This window comes from Bubalus bubalis, chromosome 3 (genome assembly GCF_019923935.1).
Source record: "Bubalus bubalis isolate 160015118507 breed Murrah chromosome 3, NDDB_SH_1, whole genome shotgun sequence".
In the NCBI taxonomy this organism is placed as follows: domain Eukaryota; kingdom Metazoa; phylum Chordata; class Mammalia; order Artiodactyla; family Bovidae; genus Bubalus; species Bubalus bubalis.
In genome coordinates, this window is record NC_059159.1 from 89,302,472 (window position 1) to 89,322,836 (window position 20,365).

Genomic DNA, 20,365 nt, shown 5'->3' on the forward strand with positions numbered 1-20,365 from the left:
CAGTAAACAGACCCCTGAAGAACAGAAATACTGTGTTCATTAAAAAGGCTTAATTACTTCACTTGAACATAACTGCTCCGGAAAATGAGTTTTGTGCCACAAAGACAGCATTTCAATTTCTTTTTTGCTTTTATTTTTATAGGACAAGTGCCTAGAAGGTAAATCCAGTTTTCATGGAAGAAACAGCTTTATTAGGACACTGTTAGACCCGATGATTAACTTGATGCTATGGTTTTTCAGGTTCATTTTCAGAGTTGGGACTGCATATTAATGTAGGATTCCATCTGCATGGCAATCCCTTACAGAATCCCAGCTAATGCATACACTTCCAGTATTTAGTGGCTGACATTTCATCTTGAACATTAGGTTCAAATAGGGTTTTATTTAAACTTTGGGCTTCAAAGGTTGAATCTGGAGACAAGGAGAATTATTATGAGAGGATCCCCTTCTAAGCCTGTCCCAGGGATATTATAATGAACAAGACACCTATGGTCTCTACCTTAATGAAGCTTACAAGGTACCATCTATTTTAAAAGCAATTAGAGTGAAGTGTATATACTAAGTGTCATGCAGGGAGATTATAGCAAGTCACAAAAATATAGTAACACCCTAGTTTGTATGGGTGGGCCCTGCAAAGAAGGTTTTGGGGGAGAAGCATCTTTAAACTTTGAGTCACATAATGATTAGCAGTTAGTCCTGCTAATAGCAATATGCAAAGCCTGGTGGTACCTGGAAAAATATAAGAATATAAAATTCACATTTTCTTTACTCCTCATAGAAAAGTGTATCATACATAGTTTTAAAAACTGAAAATGTCATATGAAAACACATTTTGGGGGGGAATAATATCATTAGAGTTTATATTCAAAGATTTTTGTACAATAAGCCTTATTTGAAATCCAGGAAAGACAGAGTCCCTGACAACGTACTTGTAGTATAGTACGGCATCAGATATGCAAGAGGGGCAGCAAACATGATAAATGCACCACACACACAGTATCAGGGGAACACAGAGAAGGAATAAGAGCAGCACAAAGAAAACTGGACTAAGCAGACGCCAGACAGTAAGAGGGAGCACATGGGTAGAAGGAAAGAAGATAAATGGAGATGAAACAAACAGAATAAGGAAATCACACGTGGTGGTTAATCCTTTCAAATCCTGTTTTGACCATTTCACACTCTAAAGATTTATTCCTTTTAGGAAAGCTGGTTACTGATTCATGCTTGTATCTTGGTTCTGCTGAGAGCTGTCTTCTGGTAAGTAATTACCTGGAGTAATTGTAATAGTTAAATATACTGTGGCTGATTTCCAGATTCATCATTTTGAATGTTGTTCTTTTTTTTTTTTCTGCCATTTATTTATAATTATGATCTTTTTTTTTTTTTAAACTTTGTGAAGAACTTTATTCTTCCACTAAGTACTTAAGAATATCTTAAATATGTTCTACATTTTCATGCGAGGGGGGAATAAAACCATGTTCTGTTAGTTTATCTATTCTGTTAGTTTATCTATTTCTTCAAATGAAAATATTTACCTAGTGATCCATATATTTGGAGAAATGGGCTTTTAAATTTATTCACAACAATTAAGTATTTTTAAGACTCTTGGATTAGTAAGCTTCTGTGTTCTTGAAAACCATCATCAGATCTCTAAATTAACTTTTTTTTTTTTGCTTCACAAATTTGCATGTCATCCTTGTATAGGGGCCATGCTAATCTTTTCTGTGTTGTTCCAATTTTAGTACATATGCTACCAAAAAGAGCACTAAATTAACCATTTTTAAGTGTTAACATAAGTGTTTTTAAATGATTTTTAAAAGCAGTACTTTAAGAAACAGAGAGGAAGCCTGGAAATTACAAATTGAGGACATTAGAATTCCTATAATCTCAGTCTAGATAGCATCACCAAGTTGGATGTGCTCCTAGGCACCTTTCTCTTGTCTGGTGCTGCTAAGTCGCTTCAGTCGTGTCCGACTCTGTGCGATGCCATAGACGGCAGCCCACCAGTCCCTGGGACTCTCCAGGCAAGAACACTGGAGTGGGTTGCCATTTCCTTCTCCAATGCATGAAAGTGAAAACTGAAAGTGAAGTCACTCAGTCGTGTCCGACCCTCAGCCACCCCATGGACTGCAACCCACCAGGCTCCTCTGTCCATGGGATTTTCCAGGCAAGAGTACTGGAGTGGGGTGCCATTGCCTAACTCCTTTTCTCCATATTATCTTTATGTTTTGCCATACCTTTAGTTTTTCTTTCAAATCGTTACCATCTCTGTAACTCGGCCCCCATCTTTACTGTCTCACCTTCACTATTCTAGTTCAAGTTGCCCCCACTAAGTTTATTGCAGAAACAGCTTCTTAACAGCAACTTCTCCCCTGGCCCGTGAAAGCAGGATACTGGTATGTTGCTCTGCATATCTCCTGGACAGAATTAGCATAAAGCGATACATGCAGCAGATGTGTAACCCTGACTGCTGAAGGAAAGAATAAATGCATAAACAGACTACCTTGGAAATTCATACATGATCATGGCCGTGGTTTCCATAAGCAGATGCTGCTCACCACAAATAGAGAAAGCCTGTGCACAGAAATGAAGACCTGGTACAGCCAAAAAGAACTAAATAAAATTATTTTTAAAAGCTTTAAAAAACCATTTTATATTTTAATTATATGAGCATATATTACTTCCATTATGAAGAACTAAACTTAACATATTTCCCACTTCCTTCTCCAGCAGGAGACCTAATTTAGTCGTGGAACTGGATAAACAATACTCACAGTATCTTCATAGTCCAGGCACTGCTCTAACCTCATGGGTCTTTCCACTAAAAAGTTCTACCGAAAACTATATTCAGTGGTGCAGAGAGAATTGGCTAGGAAGAGAGAAGTTCATGAGGATTAAGAGGTGAAATGCCATCAAGAAAAAAACCGTCAGAGGCAAGGTCTCAGTGAGTCCACATGTAGGTGATTTCTGGAAGGAAAGGCATCAGGTAAACTGAAACAGCAGGAAGTGACATCAGGGTGATCAGAAAGGCTGATGCATCCCCCAGAGGGCTTCCACTGCTTTGCCTTCTGCTAAGAAACGGGGTGGGGAGGGCAGTTTCTTTTTTGTCCTCAAAAATTCAGATTATCTGTTTAGGAAGAGAAATAGGGGCAGCCAAAGCTCGATCAAATCAGCTCCTGACTCTAAAGCATCATCCGCAGCATCCCTTGACGCACTTTTTAATTCTGGGCACAGCCGAAGGGAAGTCAAAGCTCTGCTGAGAGTAAAACAGAAGCTCTCGTCACGCTGCCAGATGGACTTATTCTCCTCTGACCTAAAAGTGGTGTCCCTGTGAGTCACTGCTCAGTCTCTCCTAAGTAACCAGCATGGTAACTAACTGGAATGTGGAAAACCCAGAACTTCTGCTAAATCTAAATTTTAAAAAATTCACTTATTAATTCAAATGAACAGAAAAACAAACCATTAGATCTTGTCTCTCATGAAAAGCAGCATAGTACATTAAAATACACATTAGTTTTGGCTCATTCGAACAAAGGAAAAAAATCCAGGCTTCAAATCTTGCTAGATATGTACCCCTGAACATCAATTCTTTCTGAAAGCAGTTATCAAGATTCAGTGATAAACAGCCAAAAGAGTAACTAGCACACACACACACACTCCATAGGCACTGGAGACAGGCGAAGGCACCCCTTTCTACCTTCCATGTTCTTTTTCTAGGGGTGTGTGTGTGTGTGTGTGCACGCGTGTGCGTGCACACGTGTGCGTGGAGTGTCCCACCACCAACCTGGTTGTAGGGGAAACTATATTTCCCAGAGCCCCTTCCCTGCATGTTTCCAAGCTAGAGCTGCTCCAGAGTGAGGCTGTACGAGATCTGGGAAGCAAAAGTGAAGCAGCAGCCGTACACGCGAGCCTAGGATGAACCCGGGTTCCAGTGTGTCCTTGAGGTCGTACTCTGTACCTAGCTCTTCTTCTCAAATGTTGAGAATGTTGATTCTGGTGACCAAGAGTGCCCCCAGGCCCACCACAAGACTGTGCTGCAAACTCACAGAGGGGGTGAAAGAGCCAACCAGCTTCCACAGCTTTCCTTCCATGCCAGCTGCCCTTTGCAGTGCTGCTTCCAGAGCTGGGCCTGCCCACCCTCCAGATTCCCAGAAGTTTGTTTGCCTGGGTCAGGGCTGGTCAGTGAACTTTCTCTGATCCTTAACCCCCCTTTTTTGACCTTTACTTACCCAGCTCTTTCTACAACTATATAAGCTCTAGTTCCTTTAATCAGTCTCTTAGTCCACAGTATCCACTATGGCTTTGCCTCCCTTACTGAATTCTGACCAATGCAGTGGCTGATGGTCTAATATCTAAACTAACAAAAATTTATGATCTATCCTTGATAGAGCCCTGAAAATAAGTCAATAAAATGACCATAAATATTTCAATTCTGCAACTCTGTTTTCAGGACAGACATAGAAGAAAACAACTGTAGGTGGGAGTTAGCTGCTAATAGTGGGAAGAACTTTTCCAGTGGTCATGTATGGATGTGAGAGTTGGACTATAAAGAAAGCTGAGCGCCGAAGAATTGATGCTTTTGAACTGTGGTGTTGGAGAAGACTCTTGAGAGTCCCTTGGACTGCAAGGAGATCCAATCAGTCCATCCTAAAGGAGATCAGTCCTGGGTGTTCATTGGAAGGACTGATGTTGAAGCTGAAACTGCAATACTTTGGCCACCTGATGCAAAGAGCTGACTCTTTTGAAAAGACCCTGATGCTGGGAAAAATTGAGAGCAGGAGGAGAAGGGGATGACAGAGGATGAGATGGTTGGATGGCATCACTGACTCAACGGACATGATTTTGGGTAGACTCTGGGAGTTGGTGATGGACAGGGAGGCCTGGCATACTGCAATTCAAGGGGTCACAAAGAGTCAGACATGACTGAGCGACTGAACTGAACTGAACTGAAGTGGGAAGAACACGAGAAAGGACAGTCAGTTTAACAAGGTGGGATTAAGACACAGACTTTGGAGTCAGATTGTCTGAGTCCAAATCCTGGCTATATTTCTTGCTGGGTGATTTGGGCCTCAGTTTCCTCATCGGTAAAACAGTACTTGCCCTTTCTTGGGTTAGGATAATGTAAGGATTAGATGATATAATGTATGTCACAATGTTGGTACATGATAAATATTCAATACATGTTGCCTATTTTTATAAATATCAGACATGCCAGTAAGTTCCCTGTGGGATTTTGTGTGAATTACTTTACCTCTCTGAGTCTCAGCTTCTTCACTGATAAAAAGGTGAAAAAAAGGAGACAGTTGGATAATTACTAAAACTTTTCCAAGTTCTCTACATAAGGTGATTCTTCTTAGATGGAAGAATTCTCCAAGAAAGCCTTCAGCCACAGGAAACTTCAGCAGTTTTCTTAAGTTGCTAGGACTGTCCGTCTTCTTAGAATGACCTTCCCTCTCTATCTGCTCAACACAATATCAGGCACACCTTTTCTACAATCGTTCCCAATTCCCCTTTACCTCTACTGCCTCTGAGTAGATGTGAGCCTTCCCTCACTTTGTATCTCCACTGTGCCCTGTATACACACTGCTAGCTCACATGATGCTTTATTTCTCTCTCTTCTGCATGCCTGTTTGTGCTACAAGCTGAGAAACTACATCCTACTGAATTCCAGCACAGGGCCAAACGTATAGCAGGCACTTACTAGCTGTGGGCTGAATGATTTTATTTATTTATTTTTTTAATTTTATTTTATTTTTAAACTTTACATAACTGTATTAGTTTTGCCAAATATCAAAATGAATCCACCACAGGTATACATGTTCTGACTTTTTATATCATTTTCTGTATACATCATTTTTTCTAATCCTTAGAAAAGACGTCCCTGTTCAAAAGCACAACAGTCTCCTATTGTGCTCTGAACAGAGTGAAAGGCTGCTGATAAGATCTAACTACACAGAAACTCTGAGATCTGAAAGGATGATTTGGGAGAGCAGGTCATGTTGATGGCAATCTGGCTGATGTTTCCCTTACATACAACCAGATTTTAAGATTTCCGAGGCTTCTGGGTCTTTTCATGTCTCCTGACTCCATTCTTTAAAGTGCAGAAGGGTGGGACCTCATTTCCTATTCCCTCATTATTAAAACCGGGTCTCAGGAAGCAAGTCATCTCTCAACTACACCATGAAATGCTGCTTTATGGGAAAATGGTAAGAAGCTGATCACACAATCTCCCAAAATCAAGACAAAGGCTCTCATTTTTTCCAACAAAAGAAGGCTCCTATGCTAAATTATAAGCCCTAAGGGGATAAAAAAAGATCAATAAAAATCAATGCATAGGGGAACTGGAAACAATTATGTATCCCCCATTACAGAAAAATTATGAATTTGTACTCCCTGAGTGAAGGGAAAATGAAACTCACTCAGTCGTGTTCGACTCTTTGCGACCCCATGGAATTCTCCAGGCCAGAATACTGGGGTGGGAAGCCTTTCTCTTCTCCAGGGGATCTTCCCGACCCAGGAATCGAACCAGGGCCTCCTGCAATGCAGGTGGATTCTTTACCAACTGAGCTATCAGGGAAGCCCTGATGGAAGAGGTATTTCCTAAAAATAAGCTTTCTAAAGATTTTTTTCACTAATTAAATGAACAAAACATTTATTGTCTAAACAGGACTATGCCAGAGAGACTCTAAGAGAAACAAGGTCCAGTCTCTGTCCTCATGAGCTTATTGTCTAGTTGGAAAGTGATAGCACGCTTTACTCACTGTGATTCCAGGCAGATTCAGGGCATACTGTGAGTAAAGATACAATGTATTCACATCACAGGATAGAGCAATAAACTCTGCTAGAAGATTAAGGCCGGGAAGACTTGGGAAACAGGTGACACTCCAGCTGGGTTTCTGGAGGAGTGAGCTGTAAAGGGAGTGGGATGGGAACAGTCACTCTAGGCATCTGCAGAGTGTCAGCAAAGGCATACGGAAATACCTGGCCCATCTGGAAACTCCAAAGTGTCTGTGGCTGAGGTGCAAGCTCAAAGAGAACAAGGTGAGTAGGAACCAGGTAGTGAAGGGCCCTGAACTGCAAGCTAAGGAGCTGAGATTCTCCTATCGAAGGCTGCTGACAGAGAGTTATTTAACATCTAGACAGTCAAAAGAGCTTTAATTCAAATTAAACTAAATTTAGATTTTGGGGAAAAGATTCCTATCATCATTGTAGGAAAAGTGGGATGTGGGAAGGGTCTTCCCCAAATGGGAAGCCACTGGAAGCAGGGAGACCCATGAGAACACTGTACTTTAACAGATGAGTCCTAAGGAAACAGAGAGGGGGGAAGGAAGTGAACTTTAGAGTCCTGTGGTGGGTAGCACTAACAGGACCAAGTAATTAAGTGTGAAGAGGAAGAAGGGCATTTAGGCTGGTGTTAGGGCAAAGCAAATTAGAATTCTAATGACGCCCATTAGAATTGTCTGAGGAGGTTTTTAAACTATTGACTCCTTCAAAGGTGGTACTGGGTCAACTAGATTCCATAAGAAAAAACCGTAACTCTTAACTCCACCTCACACTATATGTAAAATTAATTCTGCAGATCTAATTATGGACCTCAACATAGTACAACCTTTAAAAAATGATATAGGAGAACACATTCCTGGCCTGTAGAGTAAGCAAAGATGTCTTAAAACAGGGCACAAAAACACTCTGTCATAAAGAAAAGTATTTCTAAATTGGACTATGTTAAAATTGAGTACTTCTATTCAAAAGAAATCATCAGAAAGAATTAAAAGGCAACCAAAAAAAAAAAATTGAGTTAAGATACTCATAATACATGTATTCAAAACAGGACTTGTATCCAAAACATTAAAAGGGAAAAAAAAAACTCATATAAATCATTAAGAAAAAGATAATCCAGTTTTTTAAGTGGGCAAGAAGTTTGAACAGACAGTTCACAAAAGAAGATATTCAAATATCTAATAAGCATCTGAAAGGGGCTTGACTTCATTATTCACACATTGAAACATACCCACAGTAATGGTTAAAGCAGAAAAAAAGAAAAAAAAACTTGAAAAATATCAAATGTTCAGAGGATGTAGAACAACTGGAACTCTCAAGTTTTGCTGGTGGGAGTAAGAATTGGGAGAACATTTTGGAAAACAACTTAGCACTATCTATCTACAAAAGCTGAAAAGATACCCTGCTGCTACTGCTGCTAAGTCACATCAGTCATGTCCGACTCTGTGCGACCCCATAGATGGCAGCCCACCAGGCTCCCCTGTCCCTGGGATTCTCGAGGCAAGAACACTGGAGTGGGTTGCCATTTCCTTCTCCAATGCATGAAAGTGAAAAGTCAAAGTGAAGTCGCTCAGTCGTGTCCAACTCTTCACAACCCCATGGACTGCAGCCTACCATGCTCCTCCGTCCATGGGATCTTCCAGGCAAGAGTACTGGAGTGGGGTGCCATTTCCTTCTCCAATGTATGAAAGTGAAAAGTCAAAGTGAAGTCGCTCAGTCGTGTCCAACTCTTCGCAACCCCATGGACTGCAGCCCACCAGGCTCCTCCGTCCATGGGATCTTTCAGGCAAGAGCACTGGAGTGGGTCGCCACTGCCTTCTTCGGCAAAGATACCCTATGCCCCAGCAATTCTACTTAAAGGCATATATCTATCAGAAATGTGTATAAGGGACATGTACAAAAATGGGCTATTCAAAATAGCCAGAAAATAGGGATACCCAAATGTGTATCAGTGAGAAAACAGATAAATAAATTGTGCTCTATTCTCACAATGGAACAGCAACGAGAATGAAAGTACTACACCTATGTACAGCAAAGACAAATATAAAGTTGAGCAAAAGGAGCCAGATCTGCAGAGTACGTGCTCCATGATTCCATTTAAGCAACACTAAAACTGAAAGAACTGTATGGCGTTAGAAGTCAGGGCAGCTCGCAGCTGGACGGGCACTCGTGGGAGGCCAGCAGTGTGCAGTTTCTTAGACTGGGTACCTTTACATGACAGTATCAGTTTGCAATAATTCACTGAGCCATACACTTAGGATCTGAGCACTATACTTTCTTATGCTGTAGATCAATGAAAAGCTCAGGGGAGAAAAAAAAAATCCTTGATGTCTGTGTCCTACTCGCAGATGTCTGAGTAATTGGTGTAACCATCTATAGTTTTTAAAATTCCTTAGGTGATTCTAACATACACCAAGTTTGAGAATACACTGCATTCCAATCTCTAGACTGAATACCTGGCTAGGGGATGATAAAAAATTGACATGATGTTGGGGAGACTTGGGGGAGGATGTATAGAGGTGTTTCAATTTCAGCAGGTACAAAGTCTAACAGAATATCCACAAGATTGGACTAAACATACAACTAAATACATGGGTTTTAAGCCCAAAAGATGGTAGATTATCTGAAATACCTGGATCTTTGTTTTTTCTTTCCCAGTTTTACTGAGATATAATTGGCCTATAACACTGAATAGTTCAAAGTACACAACATAATAATTTGATTTATGCATATATCATGAAATGATCACTATAGGAATATGTATCCTCAGTTACAAATTTTTTCTTCTTACAAGAACTTTAAGGACACCCAACTCTCTTAGCAACTTTCAATATGGTATTGAAAAGAATTCAAATCATGTGGTACTGTTAACTATGGTTATCAAGCTATACATTACATCCTTAGAACTTACTTATAACCCAAAGTTTGTACCTTGGCCAGGTTAAATCCCTGGGTCGGGAAGATCCCCTGGAGAAGGGAATAGCAACCCACTCCAGTATTCTTGACTAGAGAATCCCATTGATAGAGGAGCCTGGCAGGCTACAGTCTGTGGGGTTGCAAAAGTGTTAGACATGACTGAGTGACTAATACTTTTTTCCCACCCCCCACCTCTGGCAACAATCTGATCTCTATTTCTATAAGTCTAGTTTCTTTAGATTTCACATATAAGTAAGAATTTTTTTGGTATGTATATATACATTCATAACATGGAATATTATTCAGTCATAATAAAGAAGGAAACACCTGGAATCTTGAAGTCTAGGCCATTAGATAAAAGAGAGAAGGGGAAGAAAATTAACCCAAAATCAGGATTAAACAAAATTCTACAAGTTTTCTTTTTCATCTGGCTTTATATTTGGTAGGTGAGGATACCAAATATATTTGGTAGGTAGCTTTAATTAGAGTCACCATCAATCAGGAGCTTTACGTAAACAATTTAAACTTAATCTTCACAACCATCACCAGCCTGTGGGTCTCACTGCATCATTCCGATTGTGGAGAGAGGACTGAGCTGCATTCACAAGGTGAGGATGTAGAGACTCAGGGAGACAGGAAAAATCTGCCCAAGTTCTCCTATGTTACTATAAGGCAAAGACAGAATTTAGACTCCTTTGAAGAGCCAGAAATAACCCCCAACTGCTTTCTAAACTGCTGAGAGAACCATCAGTGAAGCAAATGCATGACACTGCCCTCCTGGCATGCTGTGCTTACTCCTTTAATATTCTCCTAATTGGGCTCCAAAATCACTGCAGATGGTGACTGCAGCCATGAAATTAAAAGATGCTTGCTCTTTGGAAGAAAAGCTATGACCAACCAGACAGCATATTAAAAAGCAGAGACATTACTTTACCAACAAAGGCCCATCTAGTCAAAGTGATGGTTTTTCCAGTAATCATGTATGGATTTGAGAGTTGGACTATAAAGAAAGCTGACCACCGAAGAATTGATGCTTTTGAACCATGGTGTTGGAAAAGACTCTTGAAGAGTCCCTTGGACAGCAAGGAGATCAAACTAGTCAATCTTAAAGGAGATCAGTCCTGAAAATTCATTGGAACGACTGACACTGAAGCTGAAGCTCCAACACTTTGGCCACCTGATATGAAGAACCGCCTCACTGGAAAAGACCCTGATGCTGGGAAAGATTGAAGGCAGGATTAGTGGATGGCAGAGGATGAGATGGTTGGATGGCATCACTGACACAATGGACATGAGTTTGAGTAGGCTCTAGGAGTTGGTGACGGACCGGGAAGCCTGGCATGCTGCAGTCCATGGGATTGCAAAGAGTCGGACACGACTAAGAGACTGAACTGAACTGAACTGAATGACCACTATGCCAGGGGACGCCTTATCAAGTCACATGGGACAAACTGTGTGGTTAAGCTCAGGAAGACCCCTGCCCAGTGAGTGCTGCAGAGTCTTTGGAGCAATCTGAAAGAAGGATCTTATCACTGTTGGTATTATTTTCTGAGGGCTTTTTATAATAAAGCTATCATAAACTGGGTGACTTCAAACAGTCTAATTTTCTCACAATTACTGAAGCTTCTTCCCTACACTGACCCTATCTCCTCCATTTGGCTGTTCCTCAGTTGCATCCTTTATAATAAATGGGTAAACATTAAACAAGTGTTTTTCTGAGTTCCAGGAGTCATTTTAGCAAATTAGCAAGCCCACAGAGGTGGTCAGAAGCACCAGAGGCTCAGGCTTGGGACTGGCATCTGAAATAGGGGGTCTTGTGGGAGGACTGAGTCCTTAGCTTATCTGATGCCAACTCCAGATGGACAGTGTCGGAACTGAGTTGAACTGTACGATCCCGGGTAGTCAGAGAACTGGCTGGTGTGGGGAGAAAAACATACACATGCACATCTAGTGTCAGAAGTGCCTGCAGGCAGAGCATAGAGAAAATACAGTAGTTTTCCTTTTACAGCTCTGAAACAGCATGCAGCACACTCATATGAGCACTGAGGTTTTGACAGATATTAAACCTTGCAGAGATTGCTTTTCTAGAAAGGTTTCATGAAATGTCAGGACAAGTGGACCCCAAGCTTGTGAGGACAAGAAAACGTGGTGTGTTCTAAAGGGGTTTGGTCCCAAAGAAAGAGATGGCAGAAGATGGAGTGCTCTTTTACCTAGGCAGGGATGGGGTCGGGTGGGGGGGGCACGGAGTGGGCGGAAAAGAGAGTCCTGATGTCGGGGTTTTTTTTAGTTTCATTATCTAGGACTGAGCAACTCAATTGAACTGAACTGAACTAGGATTCAAAATCAAGGTTTACAGCAAGTAGAATTTCTGTAGCTCTGGAAATAAGCAGTCTCTTTGAAACAGGGAGGGGAATGAAGAGTCCCAGCACAAACGTGAGCACAGGAAAGGGACTGAAGACAAGCAGGGTGGTGAATGTGAGTGTTCACTGCAGGGGACAGGGATGAGGGCAGAGTCTGCACCTCATCTTTCTCCTCCCACCAAATGATCATGACAGCGGTGTTTACAAAGAAACCTTTCATAAATCATAAAAAAAAGTACAATCTGTTTTAAACTGCTGTAGAACGCTCTCAAGAGTAGCTTCTTTCTCTATTCAACCGGGATATTCCAAATAAGACAACATATTGACAGGGTGTCTGTCACAACAGGGAGGAAAAAAAGCCACCCCCACCCTGGCTAGTGTTGATGAAGGCAGCTGACACACTCAGGCAGAAGATGTGGCCACAAAATTCCAAGCCACATCCTTGTCTTCTAACCGAGAGCGGAAACCTAATGGATTTAGCATCCATCAGGGAATAAATTTTCTGGAAGCCTTTCACTTCTTTAAAGGACTGACTTCTTTTCTCATCTCTACCTACATTACAGAAAACAAATCAAGCTGTCTCAAAGAGCAGAGAGTTTTATCAGACAAATGCTCAATGATTTGTACTAGTCTTCGTAAATGCTACCATCTGTTCTGAAAATTTAGAAAAATCCCTGAAATATCTTTGAATAACTGAAAATCATGATGACATTTCATCCCATAGCTATCATTTCAGTAATATCTACTGTGAAATTCACATACATAATCTCTTTAATCCCCCCCCAAACACGAGAGACAGCTTTGGCGTCTCTCATTTTCCAGATAAGGAAAACGAAGCAGAAAGAAATGATGCAGTCGCCCAAGGACACAAAGCAACAAGAAGCTGAGGAAAAACTGAACCCTAGCTGTGTCTCAAAAGCCGAATGTCCTCCCGTAATGCCACTCCGACTCTGGCTGCTCTATTACTTCTTCATTAAAATAGGTCAAATTAAGACATGTCAGCAGCAAGACGCAGAGCTCCAGCTATATTTACACTTGTTAGGTGTTTGAAAATGCAGAGGTGAGGGGGTGTGATACGTGCTGTGATTCAGGAAGTAAGATGAGCACTGCCCCAGAGTGAAGAGACTGGAGAGCTCTCCACCTGTGTGACCTTGGATGAGCCACCTAACCTTTGGACTTCTGCTTCCTCACCTTGAACCTGAGAAGACTGATTTTCAGTCTTACCTGATTTTCATAATGCCTTTCAGATCTAACAATCTCTTTTACCTGCCCTCGAACCACTAGGATAAGTGAACCAGGTCACTTGTAAATAAGTACATGGTATCTATCCCAGTGTACACAGAGCCTCGATGTAAAATTTCAAAACCAAAGAAACTTGTCCTTTGCAAAACCATCGCTGAGATCAAAACCAGTAAGTCTTACTTTAAACCTCCAATATAAAGATTTTAATTTTGTTCTCTTTTTAACCCCTTCTTTACTCCGTTTTTGTTTCTACAAGAATGAAGACAACAGCCAGACTCTTTCCTAATGATCTGGTTTATGTGTATGGGTCTTAAGGTAATTTACTCTCCCTTATTGTAGAAAGTTAACAAATTTCATTATGGAAATTAATTACTAAATACAACAGATACTGTGAATAAACACTGGTAAAATTAAGAGGATCAAAGTGATATATTTAAATGTGAAAATACAGCCTCTTTTTGGAGATAAAAAATTGAACCTGCATTTTCCTGTGATGAAATCTATTACCACTGCCTACTAATTAGTGCAAGGATATGTATTGTCAAAGGAATACAGGGACAGGGTTCAGACTGCAGCTTTTCCAAGAAGAGCAGGCTGACCTCACCCTCACCGTGCCTGGGTAAAGCAAGAGATGCTAATACTTAGTGACAGAAGTGTAGTGATGGTGAAATGAGGTGATACATGTAATCAAAGCAGGCACTCAACTCAATGTTAGTTTCTTTGCTCCCTTTCCCCACTTTGGCTGGGGAAAAACGTAGATGATGACCACTGCATGAAAAGGTTCACCAAGAGCTAAAAATCTATTTACCTCCTTATTATTTATCAAAGCTCAATGATATCTTTAGTTGGAACAAAAAATTAAGTCTGAATTATATCAACTACATTTGTAAAGTCTTTCAGAGAGATTACAATTGGAAGGGGAACATCAATCCCCAAATCACACTAAGTTAGACTTGGGACTTAATACTTGCAATGAAATGTATGTAATAAATAACACTTTAGCATATATTTCACGTTAGCAACCTGTGATGATTGTGTATAATGGCCTAATTTTTCCAGGTGAAATCTCAGAATATCTGCATGTCTGAAATGAACCCTCTGATGCTCCCTGCACTGTGAGCAATCTGTTCCCCAGTCTTGCATGCTAACAATTATTAAAGGGGTGAAAGATTTATATGGTAATTAGGACTTAGGCAAATATCTTCAAACATGTGCAGTTTTTGGAGTTAAATGTTAGAAGGTATTGAGGAAAGGAAAGAGTATGTTTCTACTGATTTATACAAATATGCAGCTGTACCAGGGAAGCATGCTACTCTCAACCCAAATAATGGTATTTATAAAACACTTCTTTCCATGGTAGCAAAGCTCTGTTTGCCCCTGCAGAGTGGGAAGAGCAGGGAGGTGTTTTAAGACAGAGCTGTGATATGCAGTCAGCATCCCTAAGAACCCATGAGATGGGACAGCGAACATCTCCCACCTCCACACTGGGTGTTAGAAGGTACAAGCAAGTCTCACAGTGTGTCCTGGGAAGGCAGGCAATTACATCCCAGGAGCAGAGAATGGTTCCTACTATTTGAAAAGTACACAATCCTTTGTGGACTAGCATCATGAGCCTCTGCTTCATCAGGTTTTCAGAGCAGACAGAACTAAGAGATTGCTGTGGGGAGGGTCTTGTAGTGGGACTTTTCCCTGGAGGTCTTATCTGTGGAGGAATTGCTGGGTAAGCACCTGAGATACCCTGAGGCAGGGCTGCAGACCACTGGGAAGAGAAGGAGAGCGACATTTCTCGAGCCCTTACAAAGTTCCAGGCACTGTGCCAGGTGCTTTTCACTGTGACATGTTTCAAAGAGATCTTAGTCTCAGCACCAAGTGGACCTGTCCTACCACTCCCTGAGGGGTTCAGGGGACTCCATCCTAAGCTGAAAAGATTTGACAGGTTTTCCCCATCTACCTCCTGCTTCCAGGTAAAAGAGCCAAAAATGATAAAGTCAAATGGCCTTTTGATTCCAGCAGACAGTGATATGCTTGAAATAGGAGCTCTGGCTGGGGAACAAATAGCCATATTGTATTAATTTTTCACTGTGTAACAAGATTCCATAAAGTTAGTGACTTTAAGCCACAGATTTATGACCTCACAGTTTTTGCAGGTTAGATGTCCAGGCACAACATAACTGAGGCCTCTGTTCAGGGTCTCATAACACGACGTTCAACTCAAGGTATTGGCAGGCTGCCTTGTTTATCAGGAAACATCAGTGGGGATGAGTGTGCTCCCTGGCTCCCTTGGGTTGCTGATAAAATTTCACTTCTCTGTGGTAGTTTTGACTGATGGCCCTGGCTTCTTATTGGCTGTTGGCCACTGGCTACCCTTAGATCCTAGAGGCCACCCCTGACACTCAGCCCCCTCCTAAGACAGTCACAGCATGGCAGGTCGCTTCTCGTAGACCAGCAGGAGACTCCTTCTCACTCTAGTCTGCTAAGAAAGTTTTATATAATGTGATCTTGGGAGTAACAGCCCAGAGTTTCGCCACATAATGGAACCTAATCAAGGGAGTGGTGAGTGGTAACCCCATTATGTTTGCCATATTCTATTAGTTAGAAGGAAGTCATCAAGATTCCACCTATACTCAAAAAGAAGAGATTGCTGCTGCTGCTGCTAAGTCGCTTCAGTCGTGTCCAACTCTGTGAGACCCCATGGACTGCAGCCTACCAGGCTCCTCCGTCTATCGGATTCTACAGGCAAAAGTACTGGAGTGTGTTGCCATTTTCCTTCTCCAATGCATGAAAGTGGAAAGTGAAAGTGAAGTCGCTCAGTCGTGTCCGACTCTTAGCGACCCCATGGACTGCAGCCTACTAGGCTCCTCCGTCCATGGGATTTCCCAGGCAAGAGTACTGGAGTGGGATGCCATTGCCTTCTCCGAAAGAAGAGATTACCCAGAATGAAATCATTAGGGGCCACTCTAAAGTATGGGCTTCAAAAGGTGGCTCAGAAGGGTGGGCCCTGCAATGTGGGAGACCTGGATTTGATCCCTGGGTTGGAAAGATCCCATGGAGAAGGATACAGGCTGCCTACTCCAGTATTCTGGCCTGGAGAAGTCCATGGAGTCCATGGGCTCACAAACAGTCAGACACAACTGAGCGACTTTCACTTTCAGTTTTCTAGAGTATATTCTACACACAGGGCAAGATTGAATGTGGCTTCATATTTTGTAGCATATGACAATGAAGACAAAATGGACTAAGGAGATAGTCATATGTGAATATGAATTCTGGTTCCTTTGCTGCAAGACTTTGGACAAATTATTTAATCTCTCTTGAAGCTTCAATTTTCTAATCGGAAAATAGGAACAACTATTATCTATATAAATATGAATGTGCTGTCAATAGCTTTAGCTCTTGTTTAACAGTTTAAACAATGTTCAATCTCTTAAATGTGAGATTATATGCACTTTTGTACTTTTTCTAAAGCAACTGTGAACTGTGAAATGTATTAACTGTGCATGACACCAAGTAGGTATTATATATACAGAGTAACAGGCTCTGATTCCAGCCTGTTCAGGTCTGCAGACTATGACTCCATCAGAAAGTTTAGCTACTCCTATAGATGAAGCTTAAATATAACTAACATGATTTGATTCTCTCGTTCAGCAAATTAAGCACCTAATAAGCACTACTATGCTGCTGCTGCTGCCAAGTCGCTTCAGTCGTGTCTGACTCTGTGCGACCCCAGAGACGGCAGCCCATCAGGCTCCCCCATCCCTGGGATTCTCCAGGCAAGAACACTGGAGTGGGTTGCCATTTCCTTCTCCAACGCATGAAAGTGAAAAGTGAAAGTGAAGTCTCTCAGTCATGTCTGACCCTCAGCGACCCCATGAACTGCAGCCTTCTAGGCTCCTCCATCCATGGGATTTTCCAGGCAAGAGTACTGGATTGGGGTACCATTGCCTTCTCCGACTACTATGCTAGGTGCTAGGTATTATCTATATACCTATCTATCTATACACACACACACACACACACACAGACATATTTCTTGTCTTTGATGAGTTTATGGTACAGTGGGAGAGAAAAACCACACTCATTCAATAAATAATGAGGGCACTATTTGTATATTAGGGATAATAAACAGGAAAATGTCCTTACTCTTGTGGAGATTATATTCTACAGAAATGTGGGTGATCAGTGGAATTTTTTTTAAGGTAAAATAGAGGACAATTTAAAATTTTGATAGAATATTAGAAGGGGATCTGAGAGTAATCAGGAAGGGCTATTTCAAATAGAGTGGCCAGAGAAGGACTACACAGGGAGGTGGAATGACAAGAAAGAACAGCTATAATAGGGGCCAGGAGAAGAATGTTTCAGGCAGAGGCACTTCCTGTACAAAGGCCCTGAGGCAGGAACAAGCAGAACATGGCTGAGGATCAGCAACAAATCAGTAAGAGTGGACATCAACCCAGGCTTAGGGGCCAAGCAAGAGCCAAGGCCCCACAGCCAAGAAGTCTCTTCTCAGCTCGATGGGAAGCCACTGCAAGATAACAAGCAGAGGAACCACAGACACGATTGACACCTGGAATGGAATGAACTGGCTGCTATGTGGGAAACATAAGACAGGGGAGTAAGAATGAAGGCTATCGGGATACTGAACAAATGAAAATTTATACAGGTAAATATTTTGATAAGAACAATAAACAATAAGAACCAGCTTTTTTACTACAATGTACAAACAACAATCCTACACTCAGGCCACTTGAATTTTAGTTGCAGAGATAAGTCACACCTTACCAAGTAAATATAGAATAAAAGTTTAAACAGTAACAAGGGCCTTGAAAGAAAATAAAACAGGGAAATGGCTGAGAATGAAAATGTTTTAGACAAGATGGTTGGAAAAGCCACACAAATAAGGTGATATCTGAGCAGAAACCTGAATGAAGACTTTGGGAAGACCTGGAGACAAGAGGTTCAGGCAGGAGGTCTGCGCAATCCCAGCAACAAGGGTGCTAAGTGCATGGGAGGAGCAGCGCAAAGGCTGGGGACGGTGATGTGGATGCACTAAGACAGAAACTGGTAGGACTACAGGAAACGAAGTCAGATCCTCGGATCCGCTAACCTACCATGAGGTTAGAGGATCATGTTATTCTGTTATCTATGTCACCTGTCCATGTTATTCTAAACGGGGAACCACTGGAGAGATTTGTGGAGGGGACTCGGTGAAGGCGTCATGACGACACTGGAGTGGCCCTGACTCAGACAGGGGACTCAGGGAATGCTTCTAGAGGAGGGATATTTAGGCTGAGGGAGGAAGGATGACTAAGACAACAGGGCTCACACACGGGGCAGGTGGGCATTCCAGGAAGAGGAAACAGCCAGTGCCAAGTAATCTTTTGTAATGTGTCCTCATGCATTTTCATTATTTTTCAGTGTCAGGATTTAGAAAAGCTAAAACTCTGGCTGTGAGACTCAGTACAGACTCTTTATTCTTTAAGTGGAAGATGGATATATTCATTTGTGCGCTTATTCAACAGACATGTTGAGGGCAAACAACACAGCAGGCACGATGCCAGGAGCCCTGAAACACAAAGTGATGAACATGACTTGGGTCCTGTCCTCCACAAAAGACAGCAAATTCAACGTGTACTGGAGCCAAGCATTTGAAGGCGTGCATGCCAAACAATACATGTACTGATTTTCAGCTCTACTGCATAATCACTGTATTTATGCATCTTTGGAAGGAGATGACTAAGAGGGTGGCCAATGGGGAAGAAATACAATAATTTGATGTAATAGCTTTCCAGGGATTAATCAGACATTTTTAAATTAATAGAGGTAACTTTTATTTCTACAGGCAAGATTCCACAAATGAGGTTTGAAATTATTATTAAGAAGTTCTGAATAGACATTTAATGACTCTGACTTAATGTCCCAACCTCAGGCATGTGGAGAACCCTAGAATGTATAGCACTCACAGGAAAAGCACTTCTCTAGAGAACCAAATCTCGATGGGGCATGATGTTTTTCATGTTTCAACTGCTTTTAATCTACATATCTTGGAAGTTTATACAGCATGATGACATCAGGGTCAGAATAACCTTTCAGTGCAAACTAAAAAGGTCTTCTGTCATCACCAATCTGCTAAGGCTGGGAAGGAAACACAGGCAATCCCGCATGCCTACTGTTCTATGTCATGGGAAGTTCTCCACTACAGTGCCAGAAAATGGATCTGCAGAAAGCTGAGAAAAAATGGACATCAAATCAAAGATATCCTGATCCAAAATCATGAGTCTATTTATCTTGAAAAAAGCAATCGTCAATACGCATTAACCAAGAAACTAAATGCCAAACACATATCAAAGTAGAATACAGAGTTTGAATGGTGAACCATCTAGTCCTGTGCTGACCATTATTGAACCACTGGACACACTGGGCTATGAGCTTTGACATGTTGTTATTCAGTCGCTCAGTTGTGTCTCTTTTGTGACCCCCCAGACTGCAGCATGCCAGGCTTCCCTATCCCTCATCGTCTCCTGGAGCTTGCTCAATCTCACGTCCATTGAGTCAGTGATGCCATCCAGCCATCTGGTCCTCTCTTGTCCCCTTCTCCTTTTGCCTTCAATCTTTCCCAGTATCAGGGTCTTTTATAATGAGTCAGCTCTCCACATCAGGTGGCCAAAGTATTAGAGCTTCAGCTTCAGCATCAGTCCTTCCAATGAATATTCGGGATTGATTTCCTTTAGGATTCACTGGTTTGATCTCTTTGTAGTCCAAAGGACTCTTGAGCGTCTTCTCCAACACCACAGTTCAAAAGCATCAGTTCTTTGGTGCTCAGCCTTCTTTATTGTCCAACTCTAACATCCATATATGACTTCTGGAAAAACCCCCATAGTTTTGACTCTATGGACCTTTGTCAGCAAAGTAATGTCTCTGCCTTTGAATACACTGTCTAGGTTGGTCATAGCTTTTCTTCCAAGGAGCAAGCGTCTTTTAATTTCATGGCTGCAGTCACCATGTGCAGTGATTTTGGAGCCCAAGAAAATAGTCTCTCACTGTTTCCATTGTTTCTCCATCTATTTGCC

The 20,365-nt window shown here is 41.6% G+C and overlaps 1 protein-coding gene and 1 non-coding gene across 4 annotated transcripts in view; both read right to left on the reverse strand.

The window, feature by feature from the left end:
• The window catches only part of SH3GL2 (SH3 domain containing GRB2 like 2, endophilin A1), a 222,913-nt gene that overhangs the window by 14,840 nt on the left and 187,708 nt on the right, over positions 1-20,365 (reverse strand). The gene's annotated exons all lie outside the window — the stretch shown is intronic.
• On the reverse strand, positions 1,660-1,766 carry LOC112584063. The gene has a single exon (XR_003108419.1). It is a non-coding gene; the product is annotated as a U6 spliceosomal RNA (small nuclear RNA).